Source organism: Triturus cristatus, chromosome 5_2, assembly GCF_964204655.1.
Source record: "Triturus cristatus chromosome 5_2, aTriCri1.1, whole genome shotgun sequence".
NCBI lineage: Eukaryota > Metazoa > Chordata > Amphibia > Caudata > Salamandridae > Triturus > Triturus cristatus.
In genome coordinates this window covers 932,104,970-932,119,471 of record NC_140588.1, presented here as the reverse complement: position 1 = coordinate 932,119,471, position 14,502 = coordinate 932,104,970, and positions in this window count along the sequence as shown.

The window sequence follows — 14,502 nt, the reverse complement described above, 5'->3', positions numbered from 1 at the left end:
AGCCACAGGTTTGAAATGGTCTGATGTCTTGCCTCTGGTACTCATGACTATTAGATCAATTCCAGATAGGAATACAGGTCTGAGTCCCCATGAAATTGTCATGGGAAGAGCAATGTGACATGTTTTCATACCAGTCAACAAGCTTTTGCCTATATCTGATGACTTGGTGTTGGATTATTGCAAGGGGTTGGCTGATTCCATTCATTCTGTGTTCCATCAGGTTGGATCGGATGCCCCCACTCCTGAAAAGAAGCCAGCTCATGATTTGAGGCCAGGGGACTGGGTGAGAATAAAAGTGCAACGAAGACGGAACTGTTTGGTCCCACGTTGGGGAAAACCATGTCAGGTGATCATGACTACAACAACAGCAGTAACATGTGCAGGAGTGAAGAATTGGATTCATGCTAGTCACACCTTGCGAATTCCAAACCCAGTGTATAACAAGGAAGGAGAATACTTTGAAGAATCAGTTACAAGTTCTGAATCAGATACTGAAGAAACAAGAACAAAACAAATTCCTGAAAGGGGGGAGTCAGAACAAAGTCCAGTTATTGCACCAGAGAACCTTCCTTTAAGAAGAAAGTTACAGATTTCTGACAACAGCTCAGAATCAGAGACTGAACCTGTTCAAGCGCATAAGAATGAGAGCAAAAACAGTGAAGAAACTGTAAAGGAAATTCTTGATAAGACAGTCCCGAATGAAAGTTCAAGAGAAATCCCACCTGAAGTAATAAAATTACATGGTAAGGTACCAGATACAGAGACTGAGGGAAACATTTTTGCGGAAGACCCCCGAGGAGTTGTGGGGAACTCACACATCCAGTTAGAGGAAGGGACGGTTAGTCAGCTTGAAGATTGTGTGGAAGAACCACGAGGAGGGACAGAAGTAGGGAACAAAACAGAAGTGGTGGAAAGGAGAACAGTTGAAGGAAAAAGTCAAGTTGGAACTGAATCAGAGGACAGTGATGAAGAAGTACCAGAAGGTCGAGTCCTGAGAAAGAGAGCATGGAGAACTGAGAAAAACGAAAAAAGGAAGTAAGTTGAAAAGGTCAGCAAGAGATGAAATTTGGCCTAACAAGTTAAAAAGATTAAGATACCGATTGACACGAGTGAATTCATCTAGAGCTGAACAAGTAAATGAAGTGTCTAGCCAAGAAAAATTGAAAGAAGTTAAACGAAAGACGGTAGAAGAAAATAAAAGAACAAGAAAACCTAACCAGAAGTATAAGTCGGCGGAATGGTCATATGTGGCATTGCCGGAAATAAAAGAAGAGGCGGATAGCCAAGGGGATCCATAGTTGACTGTACCAGGAGTGGTCGAGGAAGACAAAGAATCCGAAATCCTGAGAGTTATCTTGTCCGACATCGGAGAAGAGATGGATGTTCAGGAAATCCTACAACAAGACTATGAAAAAAAAGTAAAAGACGATCAAATGCCAAATTGAAAAAATAAAGGTGTTAAAAATGGAGAAACAATAAATTACCGGAAAAAAAATAAAACTGAAAGAACCAAGTAGGTGCTTAGAGCCTGGGTTAGACAAAACTAGTTGTGAAGTAGAAGAGGCTAAGTCAAAAGACACTGATCATTTTTCGAAATGGCAAACACAGAAAATAGAAAATCTAAATGTGTATTTCTTAGAAGATGGTTACAAATGTGTTGTTGTTGTACAGGATTACTGATGCTTCTGTGGAGTGCGTTAGCTCTAATGGTTTCATTTAAGGTTACACTAGAAACAATAGAAGGACATAGCGAGAATAACACTAATATAGAAAAGACTCAGAAGAGGTATCCGACTAAAATAGATAGAAATTATTTACATAAGGATAGGTCCATAAATGATTTTTTTATCAATGTATTTTCAAAATTATTATACAAATATGTGAAGACGATGGACGTGAGGGATTGCTACGTCTGTATGCAATTGCCAGCGTCTGTATCTGAGGGAGTGACTTACCATCACCTTCCAGTAACATATGGAATAACATGTAGTGTAATAGTAAGTTTGTTTTACAAAATAGGGAGATTAGAATATTATTTTTCAGATGTAGATAATGTATTTTCACAAGTACCTGTAATTAACAAGTTGAATAAAGTTAAACCTGCAAAAGTGTTAGGTGAATTTTTCTTAGAAAGTAAAGAATTAACATTAGAATCAATATTTAGAAATAATCTAACTTGCTGTTTAAAGAAGGAGGAGAAAGTTTTCTTGGATATGGTTGAAGAAAGGAGATTGAAAATGCAAAGGAAAGTACCTGAGGGAAAATAAGAAAAGACAGTTTGGGACGTTGAAAGAGAAAAACATTTGAAAGGAGAAGCTAGTCCAACAATGGCTTTAGATTGGCCTCAGAAAGGGAAGTTGTGTATTAGAAGAAATCAAACTGCATATGATAATTATTTTGTAGGTACCAGTGATTGCCATGATACTTATAGAATCATGGGAGGATGGGGATTTATAGGAGGAAATGATCCAGTTTTTCCTGGATTATATTTTATCTGCGGGAACAAAGCAGATTATCGATTACCAGATCATTGGTATGGCACATGTTATCTAGGCCTGGTTTTCCCAAAGATATTCCATGTGGGAAGAGGAAGAGATGGTGCACATGAGTTAGGTAGTCAACTAACACGTAGGAGAAGAGAATCTTGGTCAGAAATTGTAGGAGACATTTTTGGAGCGTTGATACCAGCAGTGGGAATATCCCTGAATGCACATAAAATTAGAAAACTATCAACAGTAGTGGATCGCTTGTCAACAAGCACCACTGGTGGATTTTTATTGGTAAATACTGAAATGGTTGCCATGCGAGCCATGGTAATGCAAAATCGACTTGCCCTTGATATAATTTTGGCAAAAGAGGGTGGAGTCTGTGGAATGCTGAAAGTTCAACATTGTTGTACTTACATTCCTGATGAAAGTCAAGATTTAAAGACTTACATTAAGAATATAACTGATTTGCATGAGGAAATTGTTCCACTGGAGGTTGAAGGTATTTGGGAAAACATTGGGAAAAAGTTTTCTACTATTACGAACTTCTTACTTAAGCTAGGTAGTACCTTTATCGATAAAATATTAATTCCAGTAACATGTGTGATTATTTTAGAATTAATTCTAAGACTAGGATGTTTATGTAGCAAGAAAAGGAAATTACAAAAACACATAAAAAGAGAAGCTGTAAGAAATAAAGACAAAGAAAGAAAAAGAGAATTTGAAGAAGTAGAATTAGAAGAGTGGAAAGACAATATGTATAGAAAAACGAGAGAAGAAGAGACAGGGGAAACAGTAATGTAATCTAACAAAAGATTAAGAGTATTGAATTCATTTCTTTTACTACATTTTCTCCAAAATTTTAAAGGTAGTGTGGTGATGTTTAAAAAAATCACCAAAGGGGGGATTGATGGAGCAGGTAGTGCAAAATTTTGTATACCTCCTCTATTTTGCATGAAAGTATTAACTGAATAACCTAATTATTATAATTTACTAATTGTGTGCGGTGATATATTAAGATTAACCAACCTGCATACATGAATTACACGTGGGAACTTGCTATTGGCATGGCAAAATAATTTTAATATCTAAAATACGTACGCATATTAACAGTAGTATATGTGATAATTACATATTGCATGCTTTATGTTGCTTTTGTAATGTTTGCACGTTCGTGGAGGACTGTAAAGGTGAATATACTGCTTTAAATGTCGCTATAAACTAGGAAAATACTAATACAAGAAGGGATTAGTGAGGGTATAACATTAGAAGCATAATTTCTTTGTAATAATTACTCTTTTGTGTTTGTTTCGCTTAAGTTGACATCTTGGCCTAACAAAAGATGGCGGCAGAGTACGGATTCAGAAGTGGCCACCGTCTCGTGATGCGCGAAGCCTAGTGCGCAGACTCAGATGGTACCATGAATTCCCTAATGACCTCTGTCCACGCTGTTCCTGTCAAGGATAGGTTACTGGAGCGCTGCCAAAGACCCCAGAAGACAAGAACTGTTATAAATGAACAATGAATGAATTAAAAAAATTGCAACATTCGGAAATTTGCTCATAGCTGGAGAACTCATCAGCAAAAACCCTGTGAAACCAGACAATACAAAATCGGACTATTTGTCTTGGCCAATCATCTCTCTTCTCCACCCAAAAATGTTTCATGTTATCCCAAAATTTATTATAAAAGAGTAGTAGAATAGGGAGGTTTTTAGATGATGAGAGGGAGATGGTCGCTACGCTATTCGAGACCTTTCGATGATGGATGCTGGCACGATTTCTGGTTCTTTGATGATCTTTGGGACTGTAACGTGCTGAGCAAAGGACTTTCGGACTCTGAGATCTGGCCTGATCCTTGGACAATTTAATGACAAAATTTGGTTATGCTGAGCCAATGAATTAGAGAAAACCCCGATAGCCAGAATAGGTAAATATGGTGTTCTGTGATTTAATTAAATTGATCTAGAAATTCTAAAATTTGAAGTGACAAATGCTAATTTAATGAAAAATTTAGATAAACAAATATTGATTAACAGAAAATATGAGTTTGTGGTTCTTTAAAGAGAATAGAGGATTCTGAGTCTTAAATGTGTTTTAGCTGGTTCTAAAATCACCATCAACCAATCCAACTATTTGGTCCGATCGACCAAGTGGGCGGAGTGCCTTGATGTTTAGGATTAGGAATCTAAAAGTGGCGAAGGTTAATGTATATGATGTAAGATAACTTTTCTTTCCCTATAGGTTATAAGTTACTCCCACCCACATGCCCGGCGCATCATCCCCCCTCCTGTGTGCAGACCTGTGAAAGAGAGAAACGTGCGAGTGTTGGTGTTATGGGCCCCACCAATGAATGCGTGTGTGAATGAGTTAGTGTGACGGCGGGTCTGCGACGCAAGGAGGACAGTTGTGTTCTCACCTTTTTTCCCGAGTTGTTGTTTGCGCTGGATCACAATCATTCAAAAAAATTATGAGTTGCAACTTTTATGTGTGCTGCCAGCACAGGTAGACATTGCAAAACACCAATGCTGATGGTTTATATGCAGGAATGGACACCTTCCTGCACATAAACAATCTTTCCCTGCAATGCAGGCACCCTTGCACCCATGCAAGAGTGCCTGCAATGGCGCTAGGGAGCTACATTTACTGCCAGCGCTAAGGGACAGGCAGGGGTGCACTATATTCTTGTGAAGTAAGCGCATCTCTACATTTGGAAACTGTTAGAGGGAGACGTTAGCCTTCTTGGCTTAACGCCGCTCTCTGACAGTTTCCTAGTAAATATGCCGGTTAAGTTCTTTCAAGATGTTGTGTGCATATACCTATAAAACTGACTTGTTTGGAGAAATTATTGGTCATTTTAGTTTAATTCCATCCTGATCTGGACCTGTTATGTATTGTGTAGTAACTGAAGCAAACACCTGAATATGGTGCTCTGTATTTTACTCAATAAGGCATTGATTCTCCCTGGGAATGCTGCTCTCCCAATTGTCTCCAAGGTAGGCTCCAGGGTAGGCCATTTAGGGGTTTTGAGCATTGTTTGAAAGGCAAATTGGAGCGATACAATTTTTGGCTTCAATGAGCTGAGATGTGTTAGGTGGCCTACTTTGTCATCCAGCCAGCATCCAAGAATTGTGTATTTGTTGAATTTAGTCAAACAATGATTATTCATGAACCAGACACCTGTTTTTTTCTGTTTTCTGCCAAATATTATGACATTGTTTTTTTTCAAGATTTATTGTCATTGATTTGGAGCTGCTATGTTTGTATAAGGCATTGATCAAACTTTGTATCCCCATCGCTGTTTGACTTAGAAGGACTGCATTATCTGATTAGAGCAGCATGCTAATGGATTTATTCACAAGTTTTGGAGCATGGCTGACAATCGATTCCAGTTCAGGTACCAGGTCTAGATATGCAGATTAAAAAGGGCTGGGGCCAATACACATCCTTGATTGACACCGCAATAGGTCTTAATGTTATTGGAGATGGAATTGTTATTTCCTGATTTGACTCTGGATGATATTTGCCAGTTTGTGAGTTTGTTCCAAAGCAGCCAGTGGTTTACGTGATCGAAGGCTTTGCTTTAGTCTATAAAACAGCTGTAGGGAAGCTCTCCTTTACGTATTTGTTTAGCTGCAGGATCTATTTCACAATGCTGAGTCATCTTGCACAGTGCTTCCCGACATCCGTTCATCATCATTTAAATGTATAACTGCCCACTGCACGAATAACTCTCTGAACACATAAGATTGAGGAGCTTTGATGCACAGTTTAAAGCTTATCCACAACATTGAACTGCCTTGCATCTCTCAGAATGAGGAATTGAAAACCAAGCTTTGAACCAAGATGTAGATAGTCAAATGAGGTCATGGCACAGGTGAAAGAAATCAGCCACAAAATGTAATGCTATTTGCATAAAAGCAAGACGTAGGTGTGATAAAAAGACTATGGAAGTGATCCAGCGCGAGACCGGAGAGAGAAAAAGAAGGAAATCATATAACTATCCTCCCTGCGTCGCAGACCCAACTTCACACTAGCTCACTCACACATGCAGTCATTGGTGGGGCCCATAACACCAACACCCACACGTTTCTGACTCACGAGTCTGCACACAGGAGGGATGATGATATCGCGCTGGACATGTGGGGGGTACCTTATAACCTATAGGGAAGGAAAAGTTATTTTACAGAATATACATTATCGTTCGTCACCTATAGATTCCTAATCCCAAACATCAAGGCACTCCACCCACTTGGTTGACGGACCAATTAGTTGGATTGGTTGATGGTGATTTAGAACCAGCTAAAACACATTTTAAGACTCAGAATCCTTTATTCTCTTTAACTAAAAACCACAAACTCATAATTTCCGTTCATTAATATTTGTTTATCTAAAATTTCATTGCAATTAATATTAGCATTTGTTTCATCAAAGTTTTAGAATTTTCTAGATCAAATAATTAAATCGCCGGACATTATATTTACCTATTCTTGCTATCTGGAATTTCTCTAATTCATTGGCTCTGCTTAACCGAATTAGCCATTAAATTGTCCAAATAAAGCAGGTCAAAGCTCAAAGTCTGAAAGTTCTTTGCTCAGCACGTTACAGTCCCAAAGATCTTCATACGACCAGAAATCATGCAAGCATAGGTCATCGCCAGCATAGACAGCATCGACCGCATCCACCGCAACTAGCAACCAGCAGCTACCCCTCCCTATTCTACTACTCTTTTTATAATAAATGTCAGGATAATGTGAAACAATTTTAGGCGGAGAAAGTCTGTGATTGGCTGATCAAAAACGTCCGATTTTTGTTCATCATGGTTTCTCATTGATTTTGCTGTTTCACTCCCGGAGATGACATAGTACTTATGTTACAAAGTCTTGGTTTTACTTGTATGATTCGATTGTTCATTTTAAACCGGTTTTTACTATCCATGCCTTTGGCAGCCCATCAAGAGCCTATCCTTGACCGAGGACAGGGTGTACAGTGTTCGTTAGGAAGTTCACGGAGCCATGCGAGTCTGCGCATTAGGTATCGCGCTCACAAGACGGTGGCCACTTCCGAACTCGATTTTCGACTCCATTTTGTGGTAGGCCCAAATGCTAATTTAAGCGAAACAAACACAAAGGAATAATTAATACAAAGAAATAATGATTCTAATGTTATACCCTCACTAATCCCTTTTTATATTAATGTTTTCCTAGCATATAGCGACATTCAAAGCGATAATATTCAACTTTTTGGATCCACTCAGGAATACAAACATCACATAAGCAACATAAATCATGCGATATCTATTACCACATGTACTACTATTAATATGCGTACTTATTTTAATCATTCGAGTTATTTTGCCATGCAAATAGCAATTTCCCACGTGTGATTTGTGTATGCAAAGGTTGGGTTAGGTTAACACACCACACTGTTAGTAAAACTATAATCAGTAAGTTATATGGTTAGTCTTTTCATGCAAAAATAGAGGAGGTATACAAAATTTTGTTCTACCCGCTCCATCAATCCTCCCTTTGGTGATTTTTAACATCACCACATTACCTTTAAATTTAGAAAATTTAGTAAATGGAAATGAATTCAGTTCTCTTAACATTTTGTTAGTTCACATTACTGTTTCACCTGTCTTCTCTTCTCTTGTTTTTCTATACATGTTCTCTTTCCACTCTTCTAATTCTACTTCTTCAAACTCTCTTTCTTTTCTTTCCTTCTCTCTTTTCTTTACAGTTTCTCTTTTTATGTTATTTCGTAATTTTCTTCTTTTGCTACATAGACATCCTAATCTTAAAATGAATACTAAAATAATTACACATGTCACTGGAAATAAAATGTTACCAATAAAGGTACTACCTAATTTTAATATACCTAATTTTAATAAAAAGTTCTTTATAGTTGAAAACTTTTTCCCAATCTTTTCCAGAATACCTTCAGCCTCCAGTGGAACAATCTCCTCATGCAAATCAGTTGTATTTTTAATATACGTCTTCAAATCTTGACTTTCGTCAGGAATGTAAGTACAACAATGTTGAACCTTCAGCATTCCACAGACTCCACACTCTTTTGCCAAAATTATATCAAGGGCAAGTCGATTTTGCATTACCATGGCTCGCATGGCAACCATTTCAATGTTTACCAATAAAAACCCTCCAGCAGTGTTTGTTGACAAGCGATCCACTACTGTTGATAATTTTCTAATTTTATGTGCATTCAGAGATATTCCCACTGCTGGTATCAGTGCTCCAAAAATGTCTCCTACAATTTCTGACCAAGATTCTCTCCTTCTACGTGTTAGTTGGCTATGCTTTGTTGCCGCAGATAAAATATAATCCAGGAAAAGCCGGATCATTTCCTCCTTTAAATCCCCTTCCTCCCATGATTCTATATGTATCATGGCAATCACTTGTGCCTACAAAATAATTATCATATGCAGTTTGATTCCTTCTAATACACAACTTCCCTTTCTGAGGCCAATCTAAAGCCATTGTTGGACCAGCTTCTCCTTTCAAATGTTTCTCTCTTTCAACATCCCAGACTATCTTTTCATCTTTTCCCTCAGGTACCTTCTTTCGCATCTTCAATCTTCTTTCTTCTACCATGTCTAAAAACGTTTTCTCCTCCTTCTTAAACTACAAGTTAGATTGTTTCTAAATATTGACCCTAAAGTTAATTCTTTAGTTTCTAAGAAAAATTCACCTAACACTTTAGCAGGTTTTACTTTATTCAGCTTGTTGACTACAGGTACTTGTGAAAATATGTTATCTACATCTGAAAAATAATATTCTAATTTTCCTATTTTGTCAAACAAATTTGCTAATACACTACATGATATTCCATATGTTACTGGGAGGTGATGATATGTCACTCCCTCAGATACAGACGCAGGCAACTGCATTCAAACGTAGCAATCCCTCACGTCCATCGTCTTCACATATTCATATAATAATTTTGAAAAAACATTGTTAGAAAAATCAGTTATGGACCTCTCCTTATGTAAATAATTTCTATCTATTTTAGTCAGGTAAATCTTTTGAATCTTTTCTTCATTAGTCCTATTTTCGCTATGACCTTCTATTGTTTCTAATGTAACCTTAAACGAAACCATCAAAGCCAACGCACTCCACAGAAGCATTAGTAATCCTGTACAACAACAACACATTTTGAACCATCTTCTAAGGAATACACATTTAGATTTTCTATTTTCTGTGTTTGCCATTTCGGAAAATGACCGGTGTCTTTTGACTTAGCCTCTTCTACTTCACAACTAGTTTTGTCTAACCCAAGGCTCTAAGCACCTACTTGGTTCTTTCAGATTATGTCTTTTCTGGCAGTGCCACATATGCCCATTCCGGTGACTTATACTTCTGGTTAGGTTTTCTTGTTCTCTTACTTTCTTCTACTGTTGTTTGTTTCACGTCTTTGGTTTTCTCTTGGCTAGACACCACATTCACCTGTTCTGCTCTAGATGAATTTACTCGTGTCAATCTGTATCTTAATCTCTTTATCTTGTTTGGCCAAATTTCATCCCTTGCTGGCCTTTTCAACTTACTTCCTTTTTCATTTTTCTCAGTTCTCCATGCTCTTTTTCTCAGGACTCGACCTTCTGGTATTTCTTCATCACTGTCCTCTGATTCAGTCCCAACTTGACCTTTACCTTCAGTAGTTTTTCTTTCCACCATTCCTTTTTATTACCTACTTCTATCCCTCCTCGTGGTTCTTCCACACAATCTTCCTGCTGACTAACTGTCCCTTCTTCTACCTGGATGTGTGATTTCCCTACAACTCCTCGGGGGTCTTCCGCAAACATCTTTCCCTCACTCTCTGTATCTGGTACCTTACCATCTAATTTTGTTATTTCAGGTGGAATTTCTCTCGAATTTTCACTTGGTACTTCTTTATCAAGGATTTCTTTGACAGTCTCTTCACTGTTTATATTCCCACTCTTGTGTGCTTGTACTGGTTCAGTGTCTGATTCTGAGCTGGTGTCAGAAATCTGTAATTTTCTCCTTAGAGGAAGATTCTCTGGTGCAATCCCTGGACTTGGTTCTAACTCCCCCCTTTCAGGAGTTTGCCTTGTTCTTATTTCTTCAGTATCTGATTCAGAACTTGTATCTGATTCTTCAAAGTATTCTCCTTCCTTGTTATCCACTGGGTTTGGAATTCGCAAGGTGTGACTAGCATGAATCCAGTTCTTTACTCCTGCACACTTTACAGCTGTTGTCGTGGTCAAAATCACTTGACGTGGTTTTCCCCAACGTGGGACCAAACAGTTTCGTCTTCTGTACACTTTTATTCTCACCCAGTCTCCTGGGCTCACATCATGAGCTGGTTTCTTTTCAAGAGTGGTGGCATCCAATCCAACCTGATGAAACACAGAATGAACGGAATCAGCCAACCCCTTGCAATAATCCAACACCAAGTCATCAGATATAGGCAATAGCTTGTTGACTGGTATGAAAACATTTCGCATTGCTCTTTCCATGACAATTTCATGGGGACTCAAACCTGTATTCCTATCTGGAATAGAGCTAATAGTCATGAGTACCAGAGGCAAGACATCAGGCCATTTCAAACCTGTGGCTAAACACATTTTTCCCAGTCTATTTTTAATGGTGCCATTTACACACCAGAAGCCTCTGGGCGATGGGCACAATGTAGTTTCTGTTGTACATTCAATGCTTCACAAATTAATTTCATGATTTCATTATGAAAATGATTTCCTCTATCTGACTCGATCGTAACTGGAAAACCAAACCTAAGAATAAACTCTCTCAATAATAGCTTGGCTACTGTAATTCCATCACTTCTTCTTGTTGGATATGCTTCCACCCATCGGGAGAACAGACAAAGCATCACTAAAACATACCTCAACCTGTTACAGGGGGGCATTTCAGTGAAGTCAATCTGCATTCTGGTGAAAGGCCCTCCTTCCAGTCCTATTGTTCCCAGACTTACCACTGTTTTTCTTCCAGGATTGAATTGCTGACATATAAGACATCTTTGACAAAGGATTTCAGCTATAAGTCTAAATTTTGCATTATACCATGCCATGTCTGTTTGAAAAGTCTGACCATAGCATCTCTTCCTACATGTGCTTGTCCATGATACATCCGTGCGATGGCAGAAACCATGCTATCAGGCATAACTGCTCTTCTATCCCGATAAACCCACACATGCTCTGTTTCCCGTGGTGCAAATCCGGCTTTTACCCACTGTCTAATTACCTCATCTCCTGCTTCTTCCTGCAACTGCCTCACTTCTTCCAATGTATTCACGGTGTTAGTAAACAACAAGGGACATGAATTAATTTCTCTTTCTCTTCCCCGATTCACAGAGTTCTGATTACGTATGCAATATTGAGCCATATCGTTTTCAAATTGATTGCCAGCTGAAATATAGTTGTTTGACTTCGAGTGAGCCGCGCATTTCACAACAGCTAACTGCTTAGGCAGCTGTATCGCCTCAAGCAATTTTCCAACCACTTCAGCATTCCTTATAGGAGTTCCACTCGATGTCAAAAACACTCTTTGGGACCAAATTTGCCCAAAGTCATGCACCACACCAAAGCCATATTGACTATCGGTTATCACAGTCACTCTCACATTCTTTCCCAACTTGCATGCTCTTGTTAACGCAAAAAGTTCAGCAACCTGGGCTGATTTTACTCCAATACAGCTGCTACTCTACATACTGCATATGCTGCACTCAGAATTCCATCATCCGTTCTCAAGCATGATCCATCCACGAACATCACATAGTCACTTTCTGTCAAGGGTACATCTGTTATATCAGGACATGGTTTGGTACAAAAATCAAGCACTTCCAAAACAGTCATGATCCACATCGTCTCTGACTTCCACATTCTCAGCGTCAGGCAATAACGTTGAAGGATTCACATTCAGACATCTTACAAGGCTCACATTCGTTGCACCTAGGATGACTTTCTCATATTTAGTCAGACGACTATGTGTCATGAACTGAGTGCGGCTCCTTGCTATGTGTTTGCCACATCATGAGGTACAAACACTCACACAGGATATCCCATCACAATTCCTTCACTCTGTTCCAGACTCTTACGGGTGGCTGCTACAGCTTTCAAACAACCAGGCAATGCTACAGCTACAGGGTCTAATATAGCTGAAAATTATGCAATGGGTCTCCTCAGTTTCCCATGTTTCTGTATTAATACAGAAAGTGCACATCCATTTCTTTCGCTGCAGTAGAGTTCAAACTCTTTCTCATAGTCAGGCATGTCAAGTGCTGGTACTTCACACAAACTGTCTCTCAATTGTTTAAAGGCTAGTAACTCTTCTTTATTTAATTCAATGGGGTCTTTTACATCAATTCTCGTCAAGCGTACCAAAGGTTTTGCAATCAGGGAAAAGTTACTTGTCCACTGACGACAATATCCAACCATTCCAAGAAACATTCTCACTTCACTTTGCGTCATTGGGGCTCTCATTCCTTTTATTATCTTGATTCTATCTGCAGTTACTTTTCTCAGTCTCAAAAAGGAGAGTTTCCCAGGGACCAGAAAGGACTGGGTGTCAGATATTTATCAAAAAAGATTCCTTTCTGTGTATTACTCTTTTAGTTGGTGACCATGAGGCCTACACATTTAGATCAATAACCTTTGATTTTTGACTGTGACACTGGACAAATATTATTACTCCAGACTAGAATATACTTTTTGTTACTCTCAAAATTTATTTTTCATCGGAAAACACTTATATTCAATAAAATCATATTTTAAAATTGCATTCAATATATACTCTGATTGGGTGCTCTGGTACAATCTTATATATGCTATCTAACAATTCCGTATTACGGTATCTATCTCAGAGTCACACACAGTTCAAATCATGTACTTTCAAAATTGCAAATTAAATACTACACAAATACATTTCATATACTTTAAAAAGTCCCACTGTCGACGCGTTTCGGTGCATAGGTTACAATAGTAGCACCTTCCTCAGGACAGACGAAAAGTTTAAACCAAAGTTTTGTTCTTCTTTCTAAAAAAGAGAATGCATATAATTAATACCATTTCCCTATGGAGAGTTGATTCTAGTTCTGGGCTATGCTGTTAGTGTCACTATTACATGTTGTCTGCCCTTACTTTAAGTGTAGGGGTTGAAGTCCTTCTGTGGGTGTTCAGGACGACTTTATCACCTCTCAACTTTTGTGATTTTAGACCACTTGCATCATAGTCAGTGGAGTCATAGAATTCTACAAAAAGAGCATGGAGTTATTTCACCATACTTTTTGAGCCTATTAGCCTATTCTCATGCTGTTAAGCAAAACACTTACTTTTAAAAAGTCACGTTGACACATGTTCAATGGTGTCTTAAAGCAGGTACGTCTTTCGATATGCACCGCCTGTATTCAGTTGTTTAGCTGTGCCTGTAAGGTACATAGATAATGCTATATACTTCAAATAATGATGTCATGGCACTGGTGTTTATTCTCAACAAATACATCCATATACCTACCAATAGGTTTTTCGCCTAATGTTTAAGTTCAGGCTGTCCTTCCCTGCACCTTTTCAAGTGGTGTCCTGATACCTGTACCGGAATAACATGACGTTCAATTTAAGTGTACAGTTATCCATAGATCATGGCTTTAGACATCTACCTATCTCCTACTCCTTCTAAATTAGAAAGGGGTTCAGTACATACCAGTTAGAGCCTGCAATATCTTGTGGCAGCCTGAATCTTGACAACGCTGTCTTCTTTTCTTTAAGCGCTGTTCGCTTTGCACTGCTACAGCGTTCAAAGCGATTGTCACAAGCAGCCCCTCCCTAGAGCACTTGCTTAATGACCCTCCCTAGAGCACTTGCCTAATGCAAGCTGATAGACTATGGTCTTCAGAAAAGGAGTACCACAACTTTCCCCCTTTCCTAGGATTTCATTCTTGGAATCCTGCATAGGAGAAAAGATTCTCCTATGCTGTACCTGATACCTGTATTCCGGTGGTCTAAAATCACAAAAGTTGAGAGGTGATAAAGT